Raw genomic sequence first — 27,690 nt, forward strand, 5'->3', positions numbered from 1 at the left:
GTGACACGGTCTGGATGATCCTCAGAATCAAAGATGGTCGGTCTGTGCGACCACTTCAAGGGCCTATGAGTGTCTATGGAGAGCTCCGCCGCGACCACCTCACGCGCCCAATTCTTCAGGTGGTGATGGGAAGCGTGAAGTGATGCACCACCTTTGAGGCACATCATATATGTCGCCTTTTGAAACGCGTGGTCGCTGGAGTCGTTGTTTGGGCAGTTGACATCCTCATCCTCCTACTTTATTTCTCATGCCGGCGCGGGCTTCACCCTCTTGTTCATGAACTTGCCCGGGGGACCCCCTTGGCCGCCTTTCTTCCTGCCTGATCCGTCGCCACCGGCTCGGGCTTTTTCCTTGTTGCGTCTTTGGTACTCCGCCCTCTGCTTCTCAGCAAGTTGTTCAACTTGCCACCAGTGTTGGACTTCGTAGCCCTTGGTGTAGTGGCTCTTGCAGTATTGGGCGTCACAGCCCTCTGGTTTGTCGGTGGCTGCCAAGGCATGGCAAGAGCCGCACCGGACAATGTCTTTGTTGGGAGCCTCGGCCTTCGCCTTCTTGGAGGTGTCGTCGTTACCGGATGTCTCGATGACAAACACGGCTTTGCCCTTCCGCTTCTTGTTGCGCCGTTTCCGCTTTTTCGTGGGGACATCGCCGTCCTCGTCTTTGGAGTCGGCCCCTACACGTCATCTTCGCCGGGAAGCCTTCTCCCCTCTTTCGCTCTTGCACACTTGTCCGCCAGGGCGTAAAGCTCGGCGAAATCATGGACTTTGTTCATCACAAGCTCCTCGTGCATCTTCCAATTTCGCACGTTCTGATGGAACCTGATGATGATGGCGGCAGGGTGAACATCCGAGATGTTGTGTTGTATGCGGCTGAATCCCTGGACGTACTTGCGCAGAGTCTCACCCTCTTTATGGGGGATGATGTGCAAGTCACTCTCTTGTCCAGGGGCCCGGTGGCCGCCCGTGAAGGCGCCAACGAAATCCTGGCACAACTCCTTCCAGGAGGAAATGGAGTTCTTGGTAGGTGCATCAACAACGACCTCACGTTTGGCTTGAGCACCAACGGGAAGTAGTTGGCCAGTATCTTGTCGTCTCGACCCCCGACAACATGCACCGCGATGGTGTAGATGATTAGGTGTAGATGCTTAGGAACTGAGACTGGTGAGTCTTGCCGTCGTACTTCTCCGGGATCTCTGGTTTGAAGGTACGGGAGCTGGGCCACTGGACCTGCCGCAACTCGTGGTTAAATAACGGACCACTCACCTCGTAAGGTAGGTCGCGAGGATACCCTGATGTACGAGTGTCTGCAGCGGCTCCAGCACGTCTGTTTGATTGACAATGCGTTTCTCGTCGTCGCTCAATGAGAGTACGCGCATCCGCCTTGTGCCGCTCGTGAAGAACATCACGTTGATCGGGGCGGGTCCGTGGGTCGGAAGACCCAGTCAAATCGTCATAGACAATACCCCGTTGCTGCCGCCGTTGGGGAGAGTGCACCGTGGCGGTGGAAGCTCCAGTCTTCTCGGTACGGTCGTGGTCGCGCTTGCTGGTGGGCCGTTTCGACGTCCCCGCCTACTGAAGCTCATCCCCATTAGCGAGGGCGACGAGGCTCTGGATTGTGGTCCTCCACTGCTCGAGCCTGTCCGCTATTGGAGAGAAGTCCAAGAGCAGTTAGGCTCGCTTCAGGGCTTCTGCCGGCATGGGCGGCGGCGATATGTGCGAATACCGCGAGGGGCTCTTACTTCCAACTATCTGAAAAGGAGCGCCCCCTTGGTCCCGCGGTGGTGCGCCGCCCTGCCCAGTAATAGAGCGTGTGTGTCGACCATGCGAGTCCTGGGAATGAGGCCCAAGAGTCCTTTGTGGGTGCGGCGAATCGCCGTCGTTCTTGCGCGGTCTGCCGCGCACGTCCTCGGAAGGTCGGTGCGGGTGTGTCTTCATCGTCGTCTTGGAAGACGTCCGTTGGTTGCGCAACTACGTCCTTCGATGCACCGGCGCGCGGATGGTCGTCGCGGTCACGGACGATACCACTCGCCGGGGTTTGCTCTCTAGAATGTTGCGGAAGTTCGGGACCTCGCCTCCTTGTCTTGCGCCCACACCCTCCCCCCCATGCGCCAGGGTAGGAGCACTAGGTGCGGCTGCATCGGTGCCGCAGCACCCCTCTTCATGGGGGCCATGGTGGTGCAGAAAACTGGTGTGCCGATGGCTAGGTCGGATCGATGCGACCTCCCCACCCCCTACATGGCGTGCCAAAGATGTTGGGAAAACGACAGCTATGTGAAGCTTTAAGGGTCCCTTGATCGTTCGGCGGAGGGAGAGAGGTGGCACCAAGAACGGAAATAACGATCAACACCGACAAGGTCATTTACCCAGGTTCGGGCCGCTTGGTGCATAAAACCCTACTCCTGCTTTGTTTGTATTGGGGGCTTACTGTAGGGTTATATTCTATAGTAATTTAACTCGTGATTACAGAGTCTGAAACCCCGAAAGGTACAACCCATAGAAATGAGCCTTGGGCCTCCTTTTATAGGCAAAGAGGTCAACAACAGTGTGCTTACGGGCTTCATACTGAATAGGGTTCACCGCTTATCTTTCTAGTGTGGTGTCAGGGGCAGTAAATGCATTGGCCGCCCCCCTGACCAGCATCAAGGTGGCTTCGACACGTACCCAGGTGAGTTGACACCTGGGCTTTGTGCTAGCGCATGAGGGATGTGCTGGAGTGGTGGCGGTCGGTGGCACTGTGGCAGGAGGGACACCTGGCGGGCAAAGGGAGCCTGCCGGCCTCGCTTCCTTGCCTACAGCCTAGCCCATCTTCCCGGCAAGAATGGCTTTCCAGGGTCTTGGATATCTTCCCGCCAAGGAGGGCTTGCCGGGGCCTTGCAAGTCTTCCCGACAATGATGGCTTGCCGGTGCCTTGTGAGTCTTCCTGGCGAGGAGGGCTCGCTTGGGCCTTGTAGCCTGGGATGGCTCTTCACACCTTTGGTTGGGCGTGGTCTTGGCGAGCCTGGGGTTTACCTTCTCATCGGCTTTCTTGGTGTGCTGCCGCCAAGTGTGTTCTGGTGCCCGTGCAAAAGTCTGGAGCACATGAGACCCCAGTCTCTAGTGCACCGACAGCGAGGCTTGGCCCCTCGCGAGAACCTTGCCTTGAGTGGTGTCGGGTCTGTTTGTTTTTGGTCGATGAACTGGGCCAACCCTGGGACACAGGCAGGCAGGTTTGGGTACCCCCGTTCCCAGAATGCCGACAGGATGCTAGTATTGTTGATTACTCCTTGTAGTTGATGCTAGTTGGTTTACTTGGTGGATGATTATATGTTCAGATCCTTAATGATTATTAATACTCCTCTTATTATGAACTTGAATATGCTTTGTGAGTAGTTACGGTTGTTCCTGAGGACATGGGATAAGTCTTTCTATAATTAATCATGTGAATTTGGTATTCATTCGATATTTTGATGCGATGTATGTTGTCTCTCCTCTAGTGGTATCATGTGAACGTCGACTACATGACACTTCACCACTATTTTGGCCTACGAAGAGGCATTGGTAAGTAATAAGTAGATGATGGGTTGCTAGAGTGACAGAAGCTTAAACCCTAGTTTATGCGATGCTTCGTAAGGGGCTGATTTGGATCCATATGTGTCCTGCTATGGTTAGATTTTTCTTAATTCTTCTTTCGTATTTGCTGATGCTTGCGAGAGAGGTTAATCATAAGTGGGAGGTTTGTACAAGTAAGGGAAGTACCCAAGCACCGGTCCACCCACATACCAAATTATCAATGTAACGACCGCGAAGCATATGAGCATGATGAAAACTAGTTTGACAGAAATTCTCATGTGTCCTCGGGAGCACTTTGCTTTATATAAGAGTTTGACCAGGATTGACCTTTTCTACAAAAAGGATTGGGACACCTTGTTGCACCTTTGTTACATTTGTTACTTGCTACCCGTTATAAGTTACTTTATCACAAAACTATCTGTTACCGATAATGTCAATGCTTGCAGAGAATACCTTACTGAAAAACGTTTTCATTTCCTTCTGCTCCTCGTTGGGTTCAACAATCTTACTTATCGAAAGGACTATGATAAATACCCTACACTTGTGGGTCATCACACCTTTACCCAAACTCCGTCTTCCTCCTTATCACCTTCGCCTTCTTCTCCGAGGCCTTCTTAGGCATGATGTGTAGCACACCAAGATGTACCTGGGGCTTGCAAGACAAGCTCGTGGGAGCGCTTAGCCGCTTTGTCGAGGACATTCTGAGCCTATCCATCACCGAGTAAGACGGCGGCTACCTCTAATTATTCACCAAGGTGGTGGAGTCATTGTAGTTGGGCATCTCTAGGAAGGATGTCGTCATTGAGGACGTTCCCCGCAACCTCATGGACCAAGCGCCGACGCACGTCTTTAGTAACCTCATCTGCTACGACCGAACCTTAGACCTCATGCACGTGTTTGAACCTGTGTGGGAGGAGATCAACAACAATGTCATGGCGGAGGTGTGCCAAAATGTGGACTACCTCGTCGACCTCCCTAATGACGACGAAAATGACGCTTCCTCGCCATGAGGCCCTTTATCTTTTATTTTCTTGTTGCACAATGATTTGCTAGGCCCCGAGGGAGCGTAAAGACAGTTGATTTTTGTAACTGTACTATGTTTCAATCTTTCGCTGTTATTCTGCCATTTCCTTGTTGATATTTTCTTTCTTTTTTTACATTGCCTTCGTTCTTTCGATGTTGCTTGGACCCAGCCCTCGAGCTTGCTGCGACCATGGCTTTCATCAAGGCCACAGGCTGCACGGCTTCGCGGGGAGGTAACGGCTCCTGAGGCAGGATGCTCAAGGTGCCCCCCTTTGATGCACAATCCTATCGTGCCAAGGAGAAAGCAAATAACCCTCACGACGCTCAAAAGGGAGGAGGCTCACGAAGTGTCTAAGATTTCCCAAACCCAAGCTTCTATTCTTAGCTTTTGCAGGGTCTTACCCGTGTTGCAGTTTGCGGTAATTATCCCTTGCGAAGTTTTGTCCCGTGAGGCTTACTGCTTGTGCTTAACGATAACCACGGATTGCTTCGTGAACTCTGTGACGTTTGTATGTGTAGTAACATCACTGGGACAACTTTTACAAGAAAGAAGAGCAACATGCTTGTTAGTTCACTTGTGGATGTTACGCGAGAAGGCAGAGCACCAAGGACCTTGGTGACGTGACGTGCACGGTAGCAGGCCCGCGAGACACATGTCAAATACTTGGGTTTTCCGGTGCTGCTGAGACTGACCCAAACACAAGCACGATGTTCAGACCCTGCTCGTGTGATAAGCACGTGGGAACTAACAAGCACGAACAAGCCTTGAGGGCAACCAAGTACACAATAGAGTTGGGGAAATAACATTTTTCTACTTCATGACATGGGTAAGCTTGAGGATGGGAAAGTACATTACACAACCAAAAAGGAGATGTGTTGCTGTTATGGACTTGGGTAAGCTTGAGGATGTGATGCAACCAGGTCGTCCCATCAAAGATAGATGAAATGTTTCCGTGTCAGACATGGATCAGCTCGAGGATTTGATGGAGCCAGGAGGAGCCCTCTTGTCTCATTGTCGCCATGTCTAAGCATGGCGGCCCCAATTAGACGTGGGCGGGAGCTCTCGCGGCCTTGTGATAACACATAATAGAGCCTTGTGGCGTGTACAACACCCGTGCATTTGTATCCGTGAGATCATGGCTAAAAGTTGTGGAGATATTGGATGTTCCTTGTGTTTCGTACCAAGACACCCTCCTCCTTCTCCATACATGTCGCACGAGGCCGTCAAACATGGATGATCCAGAACGGGTCTCCCCACATTGGCAGGATCTTGTGGAGTCCTTTCCTGGAGAGGACCCTTCGCAGGACAAGATCGCCAACCTAAAGCGTGCGAGGGCATATGGGGCCGTGGTAGCGACACAACGACTGCTGATACCGGGCCGCAAGGAGAGTGATAAGTCTCCAACGTATCTATAATTTTTGATTGTTCCATGCTATCATATTATCAATCTTGGAAGTTTTATGTACATTTACTAGCAAGTTTATATAACTTTTTGGGACTGATGACCCACAAGTATAGGGGATCTATCGTAGTCCTCTCGATAAGTAAGAGTGTCGAAGCCAACGAGGAGCAGAAGGATCTGACAAGTGGTTTTCACAAAGGTAATATCTGCAAGCACTAAAATTATCGGTAACAAGTAGTTGTGTAGTGAGATGAATCGTAGCAAGTAGCAAGTAACAAAAGTAACAACGGTGAAGCAAAGTGGCCCAATCCCTTTTGTAGCAAGGGACAAGCCTCGACAAAGTCTTATAGGAGGTAAAACGCTCCCGAGGACACATGGGAAATTCTGTCAAGCTAGTTTTTTATCATGTTCATATGATTCGTGTTCGTAACTTTGATAGTTTGATATGTCGGTGGACCGGCGCTTGGGTACTACCCTTACGTGGACAAGCATCCCATTTAAGATTAACCCCTCTCGCAAGCATCCACAACTACGAAAGAAGAATTAAGACAAAGTCTAACCATAGCATTAAACTAGTGGATCTAAATCAGCCCCTTACGAAGCAAGGCATAAAGTAGGGTTTAAGCTTCTGTCAGTCTAGCAACCCATCATCTACTTACTACTTCCCAATGCCTCCCTCTAGGCCCAAATAATGGTGAAGTGTTATGTAGTCGACGTTCACATAACTCCACTAGAGGAAAAACAACATACAACACATCAATATATCGAACGAATACCAAATTCACATGACTACTTATAGCAAGACTTATCCCATGTCCTCAGGAACAAAAGTAACTACTCACAAAGCATAATTATATTCATGACCAGAGAGGTAATGAGTAGCATCAAGGATATGAACATAAACTATTCCACAAAGTAATCAACTAGCATCAACTACCAAGAGTAATTAACACTACTAGCAACCTTACAAGTACCAATCGGAGTCACGAGACGGAGATTGGTTACAGAGATGAACTAGGGTTTGGAGATGAGATGGTGCTGATGAAGATGTTGATGGTGATCAGTCCCCGCCAATGAGAGGAGTGTTGGTGATGACGATGGCGACGATTTCCCCCTCCGGGAGGGAAGTTTCCCCGGCAGGATCGTACTACCGGAGCTCTAGATTGGTTCTGCTCAAGTTCCGCCTCGTGGGGGCAGCGAATCCTCCGAAAAGCCTCCTCTTCATTTTTTCTACACTGAAACCCTTCTTATAGCAAAAGGGGGAGCCAGAGGGCCATGTGCGAGCCCACAAGCCCCCTAGGCGCGGCCAGGGGGCCGCGTCTAGCAGGCTTGTGGCCTCCTGCTGGTGCCCCTCCGACACTTCTTCGGCCCAGTATTTTTTATAAATCCCAAAAAAAATCCACGTTGATTTTCACGGCTTTTGGAGTTGCGCAGAATAGGTATCTCAAACTTGCTCCTTTTTCATGCCAGAATTCCAGCTGCCGGCATTCTCCCTCTTCATGAAAACCTTGCAAAATAAGAGAGAAAAGTCATAAGTATTGTACCGTGAAGTGTAATAACAGCCCAAAAAGCGATAAATATCAACATGAAAGCGTGATGCAAAATGTTTGTATCAACTCCCCCAAGCTTAGACCTCGCTTGTCCTCAAGCGAAAGCCTAGATCAATAAACATGCCCACATGTTTAGGGAGAGAGGTGTCGACAAAACAAGATACGAACATGCAGGCATCATGATCATTGTCAGAACAACAATATCGTCATATCATCTATTACGCTAAAGTGGCAATTCCTTCACAAAGTAAAGTATCGATGAAGAACCTTACCGAGAATTAACAACCGATAGCCTTTAGTCATTGAAGGAATTGCAATTTATCACAACGTCGGAAAGAGTCAAATAAGAGCTTGTAAATAAAATCCACATACTCAATCATCCTTTTGTCTTCTACAATTGCTACAACTCACATGGTACTCATGAGATCAAAGTTTTAGTCGAACACAGAGAAAGATAGGGGCTTATAGTTTCGCCTCCCAACCATTTACCTCAAGGGTAATGTCAACAATAATAATTCATGAGTACTTACTTCCAAGTTGACATATGAATATAGATCTTTCCCTAGCATATGACGTTAGCCAAGATAAAGGTGAAATAAGGAATTGGTGAAGACCACCATGACTCTTTCAAGGGCAAGAAGTAAAGGTACAATATAGGCCCTTTGCAGAGGGAAGCAGAGGTTGTCATGCGCTTTTGAGGTTTGGATGTGTGTCCTCTTAGTGCGGAGGAACGTCACTTTATATTGCCTCCTATGTTAAAGAACTTTATTATGTAGTCCATCGCTTTTATGTCTTCCTCATCAGGTTCGTACAAAGCCTATTTTCCACACACTAATAGATCATACATATTAGGGAGCAATTTTATTTCTTGCATCGATGACAACTTACTTGAGGGATCTTATTCCATCCATAGGTAGGTATGGTGGACTCTCATGGCAAAACTGGGTTGCAGATTTATGGATGCACAAGTAGTATCTCTACTTGGTGCGGGAGGTTTGGGTAATATGAGGTGGAAGCAATCGTCACATGCTAAGGGACCTCTAGTCATATAGCATTGTTCAGAACCAAGCAAACACAATTCATTATGTTGTCTTCCTTGTCCAACATCTACTTCTAAGCATGTAATAGTTTAGTGAGTGTTCACAATCATAGATGGTGTCAAAGACGATATATTTATATGTGAACCTCTCCTTCTTTGTCACTTCCTATTAATTGCAACAATGACCAAGGTCTATGTTTGTCTACCCTCAACAAGTTTCAATCATCATTCTTTTTATATGTGAAGCCATCACTTCCCATAAGATCATTGCATGATCTTTTCATGCTTTTTTTCTTATCTCATTCTCTTGATCATGGCATGAGGCAAAGCCCTTAACTAAGACACTCTTTATTATATGGCTCACGAGCTCGAATACATCGGGGGTGACACAAGGCAAAACTCAAGCCTAAAACACTAAGACCTTTATTCTACTAGAGAAAGAGAAAACTGAAACAGAACAAACTAAAACAAAGGTAAAGGCAAAAGATGTGATGGTGATACGATACCGGGGCAACTCCCCCAAGCTTGGCACAAGCGAAGGGGATTGCCCATACGCGTGCTTAGGTGTCTTCCTTTGGAGGTGATGGTGGTGGAGTTGTTGCAGAGGTCTTGAACTTGTTTAATTTCCACTTGAGCATAAAATTCTGCTCCCTCAGACCATCATTTTCCTCTTAAAGCCTTAACACCCTTTGGCATAATTCCTTCTTACTCTCCTGCAAGAAACGAGAAGGGATAAACAAAGTCTTAGGCTTCTTCCTTGAGTCAGGGAGGCTCGACTTCTTAAACTCCACATGGGTGTCTCCAGGTAGAGGTAGAGGAGCCTCCTCCTCATCGGAACTTGTTTGTTCCTTCCTCTTGGGATCATAATCTTCTTCCTCATAAGTGCTCCAGCCATAAGGATCCAAGTCCCCATAGACCTTCGGGTTAGCAAGGTAATTGGCCACATAGCTCTCCCCCTCCGAATCTTGAGAAGTCATCTTGCCCTAAATCTGCGGCAGAAAATAGGCTCGAAACAAAAATAGAGGAAATCTGCGTGATACGAGGGTTAGACCTTTCGGGAGAATATATAATGATTTTTTTTCCAACCAGAAGGAGTACTCCGCAAGAAAATGGAGTCCGAGAGGCACACGAGGTGGCCACAAGCCCCCCATGCGCAGCCAGGGGGTGGCCCACGCCTGGCAGGCTTGTCGCCTCCTCGTGCGCTTTCCGGAATACTTCAAATTTTTCTATTTTTGAAATATTCCAAAACGGAGAAAAATTCCTACTGGAAAAGTTTTGTAGTCTACTTACTTACCGAAACACATACCTCTTCGTTTTCGGAGTCTGAAGCAGGCTGAAAAATATCGCTTAGTTATTCCTCCGGAGTTATGGTATTGATAATATTGCTTTCAACATTTATGGGAGTACCTGAGATATAATGTTTGATTCCCTGCCCATTTACAACTCTCGGACAATTACCTTCCGTGTTGTTGATCTTGATAGCACCGGAACGATATACTTCCTCGACAACATAGGGACCTTCCCATTTATAGAGAAGCTTGCCTGCAAAAAATCTTAAACGAGAATTATATTGCAAGACATAATCACCTACATTGAACTCACGTTTTTGTATCCTTTTATCATGCCACCTCTTAACCTTTTCTTTGAACAACTTGGCATTCTCATATGCCTGAGTTCTCCATTCATCAAGCGAGCTAATATCAAATAACCTCTTCTCACCCGCAAGTTTGAAATCAAAGTTGAGCTCTTTGATTGCCCAATAAGCCTTATACTCCAGCTCAAGAGGTAAATGACATGCTTTACCGTACACCATTTTGTATGGAGGCATGCCCATGGGATTCTTATAGGCAGTTCTATAAGCCCACAGTGCCTCATGGAGCTTCTTAGACCAATTCTTTCTAGACCTATTGACAGTCTTTTGCAGACTCAGTTTAATCACTCTATTGTTTAGCTCTACTTGACCACTGGACTGAGGGTGATAGGGAGACGCAATTCTATGGTTGACATCGTACTTAGCAAGTGTTTTACGGAAAGCACCATGAATGAAATGTGAACCACCGTGGGTCATTAGATATCTAGGTACTCCAAATCTAAGGAAAATAACTTCTTTAAGCATTCTGATAGAGGTGTTGTGATCAGCACTACTAGTGGGGATAGCTTCTACCCACTTAGTGACGTAATCAATAGCAACTAGGATGTGAGTATACCCGTTGGATTTTGGAAAAGGTCCCATATAATCAAAGCCCCAAACATCAAATGGTTCAATGACAAGTGAATAATTCATAGGCATTTCCTGATGTTTACCAATATTACCTATTCTGTGACATTCGTCACAAGACAAGACAAACTTACGAGCATCCTTGAAGAGAGTGGGCCAATAGAAACCTGATTGCAATACCTTGTGTGCAGTTCTATCTCCAGCATGGTGTCCTCCGTAGGCCTCGGAGTGACACTTCTATAGGATCTATCCCTGTTCATGTTTAGGTACACAACGTCTAATAACACCATCTACTCCTTCCTTATAAAGGTGAGGATCATCCCAAAAGTAATGTCTCAAGTCACTGAAGAATTTCTTCTTTTGCTGGTATGTGAAACTAGGTGGTATATATTTGGCAGCGATATAGTTTGCATAATCAGCATACCACGGTGCACTACATGAAGTATTGATGACAGTCAATTCCTCATTAGGAAAGCTATCATCAATAGGTTGTGGTCATCAAGAACGTTCTCCAACCTAGACAAGTTATCAGCTACTGGGTTATCAGCACCCTTTCTGTTGACAACATGCAAATCAAATTCTTGTACCAAGAGAACACATATGATAAGTCTAGGTTTAGCACCTTTCTTATCCATAAGGTACTTAATAGCAGCGTGATCAGTGTGAATAATGACTTTGGAATCAACTATGTAAGACCTGAACTTTTCGCATGCAAACACGACTGCTAAAAATTCCTTTTCTGTAGTACCATTGTTTCTTTGGGCACTGTCTAGAGTTTTACTAGCATAGTGAATAACATTCAACTTATTATCAACTCTTTGCCCTAGGACAGGCACCAACAGTATAATCACTATCATCACACATGATTTCAAAAGGTAAGTTCCAATCAGGTGGTTGAACAATAGGTGCAGTTATCAAAGCCTTCTTAAGTATTTCGAAGGCTTCCTCACAATCATCGTCAAAAACAGAAGGAATATCCTTTTGCAAGATATTGGTAAGAGGCCTAGAAATCTTAGGGAAGTCTTTAATCAACCTTCTATAGAAACGAGCATGACCAAGTAAACTTCTTATACCTTTGATATCTGTGGGGTCTGGCATTTTCTTGATTGCATCATCCTTAGCCTTATCGACTTCAATACCTCTTTCAGAAATTTTATGTCCTAAGACGATGCCTTCATTAACCATAAAGTGGCATTTCTCCCAATTCAAGACAAGATTGGTATCGTTACATCTGTGCAAGATTCGAGCAAGGTTGTTGAGGCAAGCATCAAAAGAAGACCCATAAACGGAGAAGTCATCCATGAAAACCTCAACAATCTTTTCACAAAAGTCAGAGAATATAGCCATCATACATCTTTGAAAGGTGGCTGGTGCCTTACAAAAGCCAAAAGGCATACGTCTATAAGCAAAGGGCAGGTGAAAGTGGTTTTCTCGTGATCATCTTGTCCAACTGGTATTTGGGAGAAACCAGAATAACAGTCTAGAAAGCAGAAGTGTGTGTGTTTAGAGAGTCTTTCTAGCATTTGGTCCATAAAAGGCAAAGGGTAATGATCTTTCCTAGTGGCCTTATTCAATTTCCTAAAATCGATCACCATCCCATAGCTAGTAATAATCCTCTGTGGGATCAATTCATCCTTATCATTAGGGATAACGGTAATACCTCCCTTTTTAGGGACGCAATGCACCGGACTCACCCAATCACTATGAGCAATAGGATAGATAATACCTGCTTCCAGGAGCTTTAGTATTTCTTTTCTTACTACCTCTTTCATCTTAGGATTTGATCTCCGTTGATGATCAGCAACTGGCTTGGAATCAAGATCAGTTTTAATCATGTGCTGGCATAGAGTGGGCCTAATGCCCTTGAGATCATCAAGATTATATCCAATAGCAGCACGGTGCTTCTTCGGAGTTTTTAGGAACTTCTTTTCTTCATGCTCTAAGAGGCTAGCACTAATAATAACAGGATATATCTCTTTTTCATCAAGATAAGCATACTTAAGAGTATGAGGCAACTGTTTAAGCTCGAACACAGGATCACCATTTGGTGGGGGTGGATCCCCAAGCAGTTGAACAGGCAAATTCTTCTTAACGATAGGATATTCTTCTAAGACAACTCTATCTATCTCATCTCTATCATCCATATGCATATCATTTTCATGCTCAAGCAAGTACTGCTCTAAGGGATCAGTAGGAGGCACGGCAATAGAAGCTAAGGCAATAGTTTCATCCGTACTAGGCAACTCTTTTTCATGAGGTTGTCTAACAAACTTGGAGAAATTGAACTCGTGTGACACACCTTCAAAGCGAGCAGTGACAGTTTGCTTCTCACAGTCAATATGAGCATTCACAGTATTGAGAAAAGGTGTACCAAATATGATGGGACAAAACCTATCTTGTGTGGTAGCAAGAATGAGGAAATCAGCAGGATACTTTGTTTTACCACACAAGACTTCAACGTCCCTAACAATTCTCACAGGGCAGATAGTATCTCTATTGGCAAGCTGAATAGTGAGATCAATGGGTTCTATCTCGACAGGTGCAATCTCGTCTTTAATTTCATCATATCAGGATTGAGGTATTCCACTAACACTAGCACCCACATCACATAAACCATGATAACAATGACCTCCTATCTTAATAGAAACAACAGCTGTGCCAACAACAGGCCTATGTTTGTCTCTAGCGTGTGGTTTAGCAATTCTGGCAGCATTTTCACAGAAGTGAATATCATGTCCCTCAACATTGTCGGATAGGAGATCTTCGATAATAGCAATGCTAGGTTCAACTCTAATTTTCTCAGGTGGTGTAGGTGTTCTAATGTACCCTCTACGTATCACAGTTGAAGCTTTAGAATGATCCTTTATCCTAACAGGGAAAGGTGGTTTCTCAATGTAAGCACTGGGAACAATAGGTTCATTATAGGCAATGACTTTCTCTTCAACTGGATTGGGTTTAACTACATTGACTTCTAAGGGAGGATGATATTTAAACCACTTCTCTTTGGGGAGATCAATATGAGCAGCAAATGATTCACACAATGAAGCTACTATCTTGGAGTCAAGTCCATACTTAGCGCTAAAATCACAAAAAGTATTTGTTTCAACAAAGAATGTAACGCAATCAAACTTGAAATTCATACCTCACTCCTTAGCTTCATCAAGCTCCCAATCTTAAGAGTTGCATTTAATTCTCTCCAATAAATTCCATCTGAAGTCAATATCTCTCTTCATAAAAGAACCGGTCCAAGAAGTGTCAAGCATGGTGCGATCATCATGAGAAAGCCGAGCATACAAATTCTGAATGATAATTTCTCTCGAGAGCTCAGGGTTGGGGCATGAATATAACATTGATTTAAACCTCCCCCAAGCTTGAGATATTCTTTCTCTGTCACGAGGCCAAAAATTATAAATATAATTCCGATCACGATGTACTAGATGCATTGGATAAAACTTTTGATGAAATTCCAATTTCAACAGATTGTAGTTCCATGATCTTGTATCATCACATAGCCAATACCATGTCAACGCCTTATCCCTCAAAGATAAGGGAAATACCTTCTTCTTGACCTCATCCTCGGGAAACCTGCAAGCTTAAATAAACCACAAGCTTCATCTACATAGATTAGGTGCAAGTCTGGATGTGATGTTCCATCTCCTGTAAAGGATTAGCCAGCAGTTTCTCAAGCATACCTGAAGGAAATTATAGCAAATATTTTCAGTAGGTGCAGAAGGTTGAGGAGAAACTCTTTGTGCTTCCGTTCGAGGTGAAGATACCCCGAACAAGCCCCTCAAAGGATTAGTTTCCATAGTGACAAGTGACAATAAATTTCAGCACACTATATAAATGTTTCCTTACCAAGTTCCACTTACCAAAGGCGCTTCACTCCCCAGCAATGGCTCCAGAAAAGAGTCTTGATTACCCACAAGTATAGGGCATCTACCGTAGTCCTTTAGATAAGTAAGACTATCGAACCCAACGAGGTGCAGAAGGATCTGACAAGTGGTTTTCAGCAAGGCACTGAAATTATCGGTAACAAGTAGTTGTGTGGTGAGATGAATCGTATCAAGTAGTAAGTAACAAAAGTAACAACGGTGCAGAAAAGTGGCCCAATCCCTTTTGTAGCAAGGGACAAGCCTCGACAAACTCTTATAGGAGGTAAAACGCTGCCGAGGACACATGGGAAATTGTGTCAAGCTAGTTTTCATCATGTTCATATGATTCGCATTCATTAATTTGATAGTTCGATATGTGGGTGGACAGTCGCTTGGGTACTGCCCTTACTTGGACAAGCATGCCACTTATGATTAACCCCTCTCGCAAGCATCCACAACTACGAAAGAATAATTAAGACAAAGTCTAACCATAGCATTAAACTAGTGGATCCAAATCAGCCGCTTACGAAGCAACGCATAAACTAGGGTTTAAGCTTCTGTCACTCTAGCAACCCATCATGTACTTACTACTTCCCAATGCCTTCCTCTAGGCCTAAATAATTGTGAAGTGTTATGTAGTCGATGATCACATAACACCACCAGAGGAAAAACAACATACAACACATCAAAATATCGAACGAATACCAAATTCACTTGACTACTTATACCAAGACTTATCCCATGTCCTCATGAACAAAAGTTACTACTCACAAAGCATAATCATATTCATGACCAGAGAGGTAATGAGTAGAATCAAGGATCTGAACATAAACTCTTCCACAAAGTAATTCAACTAGCATCAACTACAAAGAGTAATTAACACTAGTAGCAACCTTACAAGTACCAATCGGAGTCGCGAGATGGAGATTGGTTACAAGAGATGAACTAGGGTTTGGAGATGAGATGGTGCTGATGAAGATGTTGATGATGATGAGTCCCCTCCAATGAGAGGAGTGTTGGTGATGACGATGGTGACGATTTCGCCCTCCGGGAGGGAAGTTTCCCCGGTAGGATCGTACTGTCGGAGGTCTAGATTGGTTCTGCTGAAGTTCCGCCTCGTGGTGGCGGCGAATCCTCCGAAAAGCCTCATCTTGATTTTTTTTCTAGACTGAAACCCTTCTTGTAGCAAAATTGGGGAGCCAGAGGGCCAAGTGGGAGCCCACAAGCCCCCTAGGCGCGGCGAGGGGGGCCCGCGCCTAGCAAGCTTGTGGCCTCCTGCTGGTGGCCCTCCGACACTTCTTGAGCCTAGTATTTTTTATAAATCCCAAAAAAAATTCACGTTGATTTTCACGGCTTTTGGAGTTGCGCAGAATAGGTATCTCAAACTTGCTCCTTTTTCAGGACAGAATTCCAGCTGCCGGCATTCTCCCTCTTCATGTAAACCTTGCAAAATAAGAGAGAAAAGACATAAGTATTGCACCGTGAAGTGTAATAACAGCCCAAAATGCGATAAATATCAACATGAAAGTATGATGCAAAATGGACGTATCAGGACTAACCTATTAACTTAGTGCCCAATGCTAGTTGTTTTTTTTGCTTGTTTTTACTTTGGAGAATATAAATACCAAATGAATTCCAAATACCACGAAACTTTTTGGATATTTTTCTCTCTCAAGAAGATACCCTTGAAGCTTCTGGAGGCCACAAGAGAAGGCCCGTAGTGGAGCCCATGAGAACCGCCTTGACCTACCTCCGACTCTATCAATACTCTAAAATCCTAGAAACCCAAGAGGAGTTGACGAAATACTTTTTCCACCACCGCAAGTTCCGAAACAACGAGATCCAATCTAGAGGCCTCTTCCGACACTCTCCATAGGGGGCAACGATCATGGAGAGGTTCTTGATTATTCTTGCTGCCCCTCTGATGATGCATGAGTAGTTTACCCCAGACCTTCTGTAAAGGCCAACATGCGATCCTATCCTTAGTTTTGGCACAAGGTCCTTGACAGGGATAGAAGCGCATCTGTCGCTTCGCAAGAATGGATATCGTTACAAGTACATGTAAAGAGGGGATGAGTATATGGAATTGGCTTACACTTGCCACAAGCTAATCATGATCATGTCAATACGACAATACATCCAATCACCCAGTAGAAAATCCGGGTCCGACTATGGACAAAATCAAACAAATAAAACGACGTCCATCCTTGCTATCCCAGGTTGCCGGCCTGGAAACCATCCTAGTTCAATGAAGAAGAAGAAGAAACTCCAAATATAACAATCATTGCGCTCACATCAAAGCATCGCTTTACCTGTACCTCCAACTATTGTTGTACTAATATGTGAGCCAAAGGGACTCACTAGTAGAAAATGGCCCATTTGTCCCGGTTCCAGAGGCCCATTAGCCCAGGTTCCGGAACCGGGACTAGAGGGTCGGGACTAAAGCCCAAAACCTTTAGTCCCGGTTCCTTTACCAACCGGGACAAAAGGGCCTCCATGTGGCCTCTGCAGGGAGCCCAGGCAGGAGGGCCTATAGTCCCGGTTGGTAATACCAACCGGGACCAGGAGGTGGGTTTTTTTGTATGTGGGGTTGTGTTGGGGGTTTTGGATGGTTAATTGAATGGTTTCATATTGTGTTAGCTAGCCAATAGAGAGAAGTGTCCTCTCTTTCTCCGTGATGTAGAAGTAATGGATTTAGTATGTTTTCCTCGATCTCTTATGTATTGTGGCGTACCGACCATTCATTTACAACATCTGGGCTAATGAACCCAACGTCGAAGATTCATCCACACATGAATCTAACCCAGTTTCCTTCCCCCAACGATATAATGACAAATCATGATCATAATAACAAATCATCATGATAATCTTGATCAACATCATCATCATATTCATATAAAAACTCCTACATCACTATAGCTAATAATCATCATAGTCATTACCACCAACACTATTTAATCATCCTACTCGTCAATGAGACATCATATGTATAACAAAAGTTGGCCACTAGTCATAATCACAACTCCTCCTCATCATCATCAACTATAACACATTGTAGCACATAATAACACATTGTACCTAGGACCTACTCTACCCTTTCTTAGGTAGAATATCATAAAACAAGATAGGCCCAGACTCTCCATTATGGAGAATGGAGATTCTGTTGTCTCCCATTCTTGATCGAACGGCATAATGATACCATGCCTCAATGAGAATGGCATATTTTCTAATGTTTCTAATCTTCAAGGGCATTGCATTCATCTTGATCTTGAAATCGTCACGCACCTCAGCAACATCCAACTCCAATATCATCTTCTCATCTTCAACTCTTTGTAATTTTCTTTCAAGTAATTGTTATCTTTTTGAACCAAATTTAACTTCTCTACAAGAATTTTTATGTGGGTTGGAATTTCCGGTTCACATACCTCCTAGATTAAAAAATATATGTCACATTGGTCGTCATAATTGTCATAAACACTAAATAAATTAAATAGTTACAAAAGATAATATACCACATCTAAATCATAGTCAGGACGAGGGCCGACGGAGGCGGATACCAAAACCATCGCACTATATAATAACAAAGAATAATGGAAGTAAGAAAATTAGACAAGTATCTATCTAAATCATACAAGTAAGAACATTTTTTTAGAAATAAGATGAGAACAAGAGACTAACCATGGTGGTGCCGACGCTGAGATGGGCACACGCGATCGATGGCGGTGAGGACGGGGACGGGACACGGACATACCGCCAAATCTACACAAAACTAGAGGAAAATGTAGCTTGCACAAGGAGCTTCGAGAAGAGAAAGTTTAAGTGTGGCTTGGGCATTTCATTGAACACCTCATGTGCATAGGAGGTGAGCTAGAGCACCACAAAGTTCTCCCACGACCGGCCAAAAAACAGACCAGTGCAGTGCTCTGCTCGCGGTCGGGTGGTATATATAGGCCAAGCATTGGTCCCGGTTTGTGGACAGAAGAGGGAGTGAAGGACAACATTTGGTCCCGGTTACAGCCAAAAACCCGTACCAATTGTTGTGGGCCAGGAGAGAGGCACATTCTACCCGGTTCGTGTGAGGAACCGGGACCAAATGGGCCAAACGAACTAGGACCAATGGCCAACGAGGCCTGGCCGGCGCCCTGGCCTCACGAACCAGGACCGATGCCCCCATGGGTCCCGGTTCATAAGTGAACCGGGACTAATGGGATTTCATCATGTGGACCAAAGCCCTCTTTTCTACTAGTGACTCAACAATCTCATTTCCAAAGCTATCAAGACTTGCAAAGCTTAATGGGTGAGGTATGGGTAAATGGTGAGGCTGCACCAAGCACTAAGCATTTATTTGAGTGGCTAACTTACGAGTACAAGAAAAAGATGGGTGTGATCTATGCATAAACGGACGTGAACTAACAATGATCAAGAAGTGATCCTGAACACCTACTTACGAGTCAAACATAACCCCACCGTGTCCTCTCTCGGATAAGAACTCACGAGAAGAGATAGTCACGGTCACGCGCACAGTTGGCATATACTAATTAATTTTACTGTAAGTTTGCTTTGACTAGGTGTTAAAGAAAGTTTCTAAGTTGCCATATAATCGTGGACACGGCTTTGAGAAAGATTTAACCCTGCAGGGGTGCTCTAACTAGTCCATTACAAACTACCACAAGATGCGTGGAATAACCTCAAACATGGAAGACCCGTAGTCTCATCAGAAATTCCGATGGAAAACCTCAACCTCAAGATAGCCCAAAGTATCATGTGAATCCCACGCACAAGACGTTCGAGAAGGGTAAAACCAATCCAGCAAGACTGCCCAACATGGCGACGACCCCGATAAGAGCCACATATCTCATTCTCAGGACACGTCGGATAAGCTACGCGTACAGAGGCCTGATAGAAGTCACCCAAGTTTCCCTGGGTTTGCGCCGCATAGTGCTCTATGTTGGACCAACACTCATGAGGAGCATTGGTACGGGGGTTTATTAATTATCAGCAGGTGCCGGCGTGTCCCTATGCTTTTTATTAGTTATTAGGCAAATGTAGTACCAATGTTAGGCCTTGCCAGAAGAGTTTTATCCCAAAGAAAATATTAAGGAGGTGCCCATAACAACCCCAAGCATGTTAGGAGCGCTCAATATCGAACATAATACCGGTACATAAGTAACTAGGGCGACAAAGATGGAACAAAACACTGAGCCAAAAGACCAAGCCTTCCACCTTTTATCAAGTATATATGTGCACTAAATTAAATAGAAATAATATTGTGATATATCAAGGAATCCATGTTGTCACATGGAAGCAACTTGCACCAACAACTAGCAACACTATGAGATGGGCCGAGCAAGCGGTAACATAGCCAAACAAAGGTTTCCTAGGATGTGGAGGTGGTGAGAGGCTCTCATGGCAATGATGGGAGGCTTGCCATAACATGTGATAGGCAGCGAGACATAGCAATAGAAACAAGACAAATAGCATAGCAATGATAGTAGTGGTATCTAGGGAAATGATCATCTTGCCTCGGATTCCACTTGGAAGAAGAATGAATCTGTGAAGTAGACGAACCAACGTAGTCGAACGAATCCTCACACTCCGAAACGGTTTGGAACTCCATTGAGAAGAAAGAGTCCGGAAACTACAATAATTACACAATAAAAACCAAAATGTATGTATGACATGATGCGCAAGCAAATGTGAATCTCCTACACATTAAGTGAATCTCAATATGTAAGGAGATGCATCTTGATGAAACTCCGCATTTGAGTCATTTAATTCACTCTCGTTTATCCACATGCCAATATTAAATGTTGTTTAGCATGGCAAGAGGTGAAGCATAAATAAACTATCTATCTAGGCATTTTAAATGAGGTCGGAAACAACTTATAGGATTTCCGAAATGACCCAATATGTTAATTTTGAAATTGGTCCAGCTCTGATCTAATCATATTTTATTCTTATGAAACAGAAAAATAAAATACAGCATGTGATTGTACATGTCATTCTAGATGATTTACATATATAGATCATCTAAAACGGGGTTACCGTCCAAAAGATATGACCAACACAAGATGATATGTCATGAATGCAAAATATATCCAAATGACAACCACAAGCATGTTAAATGATTGATGCAAGATATTATGGAGCTACATGAAATCTAGGCAAATTTAAATAAGGCTGGAACAACGAATAACAAATGTGGTAAGTCCCCATATGAAAATTAAGATTTGGTATTGTTCTCCTTACAACACAATTTTAGATTTGCTAAAGAGCAAAATAAATGCCACCATGTTATTTTACAATTTTTCTAGACAATTTATGTACATGAAACATTTTAAACGAAGCTAAGGTTAATTAGTTATGAGAGAAACCATTTTAGCATGGCATTTTGCAAATTAAACGAAAACAACAAGTAAAATACTTTTAACATGTGTGGAAGTTGCATATTATTAATCTAGACAAAATTCTGAACATTTTAGATATATGACCTGTTTTATTTCGATGCACTGTTAAATAGTTTATTAGCAATTTAAATCACTCCATATACGGTAAATATGCATGAGGTGGAAAAACATATTCGGACCGGATGCAGCTTAGTGAAGATGCATGAGCTGGAAAACATATTCGGACCGGATGCAGCTTAGTGCAACGGCCCACGTATGGATCAGGTCTAGATGATTGTAAGAATGCATGAGGGAAAGAAACCAAAATAATAAAAAGGGGGTGTAGGTATTTAACCCCAGATCCCTTGGTGTGACAAGGATGGGATGACCAGTTGCACTATGGTGGTTGTGTGATGACTCATGGGTTTGGGCCTATATGACCTACTCCATCGAGCTGATCTGAATGAAACTAAAAAAAAACAAAGCCGCAAGCTACTAAAACAGTGAACAAAAGAATGGTTTGGAGGCTCGACGGATTGAACAAAGGACCTCATGCATGCAATCATACAGAGATGACATGTAGGACTAACTAATCATTTTGATAAAACTACAGTTCTGTGAACTATGAGGCATGCCTTTGGATGGATCTAAACAAGAACCACAAAGATATGCACGATCTCCTGTGCCTAGACCTTCTCACAGCTAGGAGTTCCTACCGGCTGGGGCGCGGCTTTGCAAGCAGGGAGAGGCAGAGAGCTTGAAGGAGGCGACGTCCATGGTTGCGATGCCCTCCTGTGGTGCATGACGAACGGAGCAGCTGGACGGCCGACGAGGTCGAGGAAGGGCTTCGTCTCCCTTGCGGATGAAGGCGGGTGCTGCTCAACTCCTATGTGTTAAAGCCGTGGATCTATTAGGCATAGATAGATCCGATACAAACCCGTGACTTTACCTTGTCCTGAGCCGGATGAGCTCCCACCGGACTCCATAGGTGTGGTAGCGACGGCGATGACGGAGAAGAAGGATTAGGCGTAGGTGGAGCTTACCGTGAGCACCGCGCTTAAACTAGATCGGATAGTTATGTCGGTAGGGGTGTTATGATGGCGAATCTCGTAGTTCGTGCCCCGGCACCCCACCGTCCTTCATATAGCGCGGGTCATAGGGGCCCACCAACCATAATGGGTTGGGTGCCCCCGATCAGGGCGCATAGATCAAGGCCCGGTGGGCCGTTGGGCCCACGCGATGAGAGATCAATCTAACATTCTCCCCCTTGATCTCGACTTTTACTTTTGACTCTATACCTTTTATTTGTTCCATCACATATAGGCATGTAGAGCATGTCTCATCGTCAAAGCTTAATTATCAATAGAATCATATAGCTACAACACACTTTTTCTTTGAAACAAATTCATTTACTTTTGGGCCTCTTATGGTCCAGGAATCATAGGCTTTCCATCAAACCCATGCCGGCTAAGTGTTCCTTGAACACACTGGGTGGCAAGCCTTTCGTTAGCGGATCTGCAAGCATATACTTCATACTTATATGCTCGAGACTTATAGTTTGATCCTGTATTTTATCTTTCACAATGTAATACTTTATATCTATTGTCTTGGAAGCATTACTAGACTTGTTGTTGTGAGCATAGAATACTGCGGGCTGGTTGTCACAGTATATGTTTAGTGGCTTGTGAATACAATCTACCACTTTCAAATCGGGTATAAACTTCTTTAACCATATCACCTGCCCTGTGGCTTCAAAACATGCTATGAGCTCTGCTTGCATCGTGGACGATGCAACTATGGTCTATTTGGAGCTTTTCCATGAAATAGCTCCCGTGCGAGAGTGAACACGTACCCAGACGTGGATTTTCTATCATCTCTATCTCCCGCAAAATCTGCGTCTGAGTACCCTTTTATCTCTAGGGACTCAGATCTCCTGTATGTTAGCATGATTTCTTTTGTGCCTTGCACATAATGCAGAGCTTACTTTGCCATCTTCCAGTGCTCTTGTCCTGGATTTGCTTGATATCTACAGAGTACCCCGGTGATAAATGCGAAGTCAGGGTGTGTGCACACTTGTGCGTACTGTAGACTTCTAGTAGCCGAAGTATACGGTACTGTTTTCATTTCTTCGAGATCGTACTTATTCTTGGGACATTGGTGATTCCCAAAACTATTGCCCTTGACTATTGGAGGAGGCGTGGCTTTGCACTTGTGCATATTATACTTTTGGAGAACTTTCTCTAAATATGCTTTGTGTGAAAGTCCTAAGACTCCATTTTTCCTGTCTCGGTGAATTTCAATGCCCAAAACATATGATGCATCACCAAGGTATTTCATGTCGAAGGTCGAGTATAAAAACTTCTTTGTCTCTTGTAATAGACTAATACCATTGCTTGCAAGCAAGATATCATCCACATACAAGATAAGAAAAATATATTCCCATGTTTAAACATTGCATAAATGCAGTTATCCCAAACATTTTCTTGATATCCGAACCTTTTAATAGTATCATTAAACTTTATGTACCACTGTTGAGAGGCTTGCCTTAGCCCATAAATTGATTTCTTTAGGCGGCATCCCATATTTTCCTTGCCTTCCATGATAAAACCCTTGGGTTGTTTCATGTAGACATCTTCTTCTAAATCTCCATTTAGAAATGCCATCTTTACATCCATTTGATGCATCTCTAAATCAAAATGAGCAACTAGTGACATTATGATTATGAAGGAATCCTTACAAGAGACTGGAGAAAAAGTCTCATTGTAGTCTATCCCTTCTCTTTGCATGAATCCTTTTGCCACAAGTCGGGCTTTATACTTATCTACATTCCCATTAGAGTCATACTTTGTTTTGTAGACCCATTTTTATCCTACTGTCTTTGCTCCTTTAGGAATTATCTCTAAGTCCCAAACATTATTGGAACTCATCGATTTCATCTCATCTTCCATTGCCTCTAGCCATTTTGATGATTGAGGGCTTTTAATGGCTTCTTCGTATGTGGTGGGATCACCATCCATATGAACCATTTCCGTGTTATAGACTTTATAATCAGTAGAAATAGCAGGTCTTCTTGTTATATTAGACATTCTAAGTGCCTCATTGTTTGGCAAACTTCCTACTTTTTCTTTCTGCAATTCCCTTTCATGATCAACAACGGGTTCAGTCGGCTCCTGAAGGATAGGTTCCGGATCTTCTCTCATAGTTGTCATCATTGGAGTCACAGCGGGTAGCGAGAAAAATGGCTCTTGAATCATAGGAATGGATGCATGCACCCTTTTCTCCTGAAGATTAATTTTCTGAGCTACCATGCCCCTCATCATTTCGTCCTCTAAGAAGACAGCATGTCTCGTTTCCACAAACTTTGTGTATCTGTCAGGACAGTAGAAACGAAAACATTTTGATCTTTCAGGGTAGCCAATGAAATGGCAACTCACTGTCTTTGGATCAAATTTTCCAATGTTTGGATTAAACATTTTGGCCTCAGCTGGACATCCCCACACCCTGAAGTGTTGCAGGGATGGCACTCTTCCTGTCCATAGCTCGTGCGGTGTTTTGGGCACCAACTTGCTTGGTACTCTGTTGAGAATGTGAATGGCGGTTTTAAGCGCCTCCATCAACACCCAATAGCATGTCGGAGTAGCTCATCATGTTGGGCACCATATCCATGAGGGTATGGTTATGCCTTTCAGCTACTCCATTTTGCTGAGGCTCGCCCGGCATTGAATACTGGGCGACAATGCCAGTCTCCTGCAAGAACTTTGCAAAAGGTCCAGGGACATGGCCATATGGTGTGTGTTGACTGTAGTACTCCCCCCACGGTGTGACCTCACAATCTTAATCTTTTTGTCAAGCTGATTTTCAACATCAGCTTTGAATATCTTGAGTTTATCCAATGCCTCATTTATTTCTTTGATTGGATAAATGTAAGCGAAGCGGGAGTAATCGTCTGTGAATGTTATGAATGAATCATAACCATCCACACTTTTCACCAGAAACGGTCCACAAATATCAGTGAGGATAATTCCTAGTGTTCCAGTGCTTCGGTTTGCACCTTTCTTTATCTATTTTACATATTTTCCTTTAATTCAATCTACACAATGTTCTAAGTCAGAGAAATCTAACTTTGGAAGAATTTCGCTTTCGATTAATCTTTCTATTCTCCCCCTGGAAATATGGCCCAATCGACAGTGCCATAGTTTCGAGGAGTCATTGGTTCTCTTTCTTTTCTTTTGTTCTTTGTTCGACGAAGAACTTTGCACATTCACATTATTTGCATAATTCACTTTGTCACAAATTGATAACAAATAAATCTCATCATGAAGAAAGGCATTGCCTACATAATCATTATTGTACCAAAAGGTACATTTACCATGTCCAAAAACACATTGATAATTATCTTTGTCTATGCATGACATACTTATTAAGTTCCTATTACATGAAGGCACAAAAAGTACATCTGTAAGCAAAAGCTTGAATCCTTCGGTTAGTTCCAAGGAGATGTCACCTACAGCTTCAACTTCTGCTTGGACACCATTTGCGACTTCAATACTTCTTTCGTTTTGGCACATGGTCCTCGTCGAACTGAACCCCTGTAAAGAGTTTGCAACATGAACAGTTGCACCTGAGTCAATCCACCAAGTAGATTTTGAAAACTTTACATACAAGGATTCATTTACTAAGGAAACAATATAGTTACCTCTCTTTGTCATGAAGACCTTTTACCAGGCAGCACAATCCTTCTTGTAGTGCCCCTTCTCCTTGCAGTACATACAAGTGTCCTTGTCTACTATTATTGGCTTTGGCTGATAATGAGCTGGAGCCTTGCCTTGAAGTTTGCCAAGTGGCTTTGAGGGAAAATTCTGCTTAGGTGGGAAAACCTTTTTCTTTTCCTTCACATAGTTAAGGGAGCCACCATATGAAGCCTTGATCCTCTCCTCTTCTTGTGAGCACATTGCGATGACCTTTTCAATATCCCATGTCTCGGGCCGTATGTTGTAGTTAACAACAAAGGTCTCAAACTCCTTAGGCATCGAAGCCATGACCAGGTGGACGAGGAGAGCTGGTTTGATCTCCAAATCCGCATCCATGGGCTTAAGCTTGGCTGTCGTGTTTCTCATCCTAAGCATGTGCTCCCTTACGCCATGGCCACCTCCATTGTAGCACTCTGTCACCAGTTGTTTGATCAAGTTGGTGGCATAGGTCTTAGAAGAGCCAGTAAACTGACTCTTTATCTTGTTGAGCATCTCCTTTGCAGCAGGGCACTCTGCTATCGAGCCCATGATGGTGGTCTCAATGGTGTTCTTAATAAACGCCAAACATTTCTTGTTGGCATTTATCCAGAACCTGTTACGTATGGAGTAGGACATCTCCTCTTTGCCACAATCCGTTTTCTTTTTCTCCCACCTCTCATCATCCTCGTCGGCATCTCTGACTGGTTCTGAGGGTGTAACTGGTTGTGGTTCCTCCAGAACCCAGTCCACCTCAGCAATGCATAAAGCCATGTCAACCTTCTTCCTCCACTCAGAGTAATTATACCCTCTGACTGTAGGAACATCCTTGAGGCAACTTATTCGGTGAAAACCTCCTGAAATCACCATATAAGCGAAGTCAGTATGACAATTATATGCATTAAAATACATTGGTTAAAATAATCATACAATTTCCTATGCAAATTAATCTACATTACCGTTGGGCAAATGATAGAAATAAATGCATCTTTTGCAATATGCAACATGATCATGTTACTAAACAACGTTAGTCAGAATAATAGCATGACCGTATTTCATATTTCGTTTAGCAGCGGAAAACGTGAAATAAAATTTAATATGCCTTTTAACTTTACAGAAAAATAATTCTGTCATTTAAAATAAAATTCGTGAACTTTATTAATGCTTTTATAAAGATCATGAACTTCTCCTTTTCTGAGAAAACTATTTTATTCTCACAAATCTTTTTACTTTTCTTTGGAGAAAAATAATATAATAATTCTGTCGAAATTAACAGAAACTTTGAAAATTTTTATTTCCTCTTTTCTAAACTTATTTCCATAGAAAAAATGCATAGAAAACCATTTTTAAATCTGTCTAAAATAGATAGAAAACTTAAAATCCCTTTAAAACGAAAAAAGGCCGGCCTGTGGCCTTTCTCCTTTGGGCTGCCTTCGGCCTGGGCCAACGCCCTTTTGTGGCCAGGCGCTGGCGCCCCTTTGGGGCCGACCTACCTCCCGCCGGCCTTGCGTGGCTAGCGACCTCCCCCCTGCGGCCCGTGGTGGGCTGGCCTCTAAGGCCTCGGCCTGCTGGCCCGCTCCGGCCTGGCGTGGCAGCTAGGGTTTCATCGGGCCGTCGGATGGGATCCGACGGTTGCCCGCGCGCTTCGGGGAAACAAAAGTGGCGAGCTGGCCGGGGGGGGGGGGAACCATAACTTCACTTCCCCCCACAATGTCGCTCATGCCTTTCCCTCTCCCGACTGCGGGCTCGTTCCCGAGCAGCCCGCGGTGGCTTCCTGCCCCGCCGGAGCCGTGGCTCTTGCCGCCGGCAACGGTGATCGAAAGGTCCTGCGCCGTGCGCGGATCTTGCCGCCCTCCTCCTTTACCCCTTAGGCCCCTCCTCGCGCGGAGGCTTGCAGCCCCGCCGGAGGGTGCAGGGGATGTCC

The sequence above is a fragment of the Hordeum vulgare genome, chromosome 6H (assembly GCF_904849725.1).
Source record: "Hordeum vulgare subsp. vulgare chromosome 6H, MorexV3_pseudomolecules_assembly, whole genome shotgun sequence".
Classification (NCBI taxonomy): Eukaryota; Viridiplantae; Streptophyta; class Magnoliopsida; order Poales; family Poaceae; genus Hordeum; species Hordeum vulgare.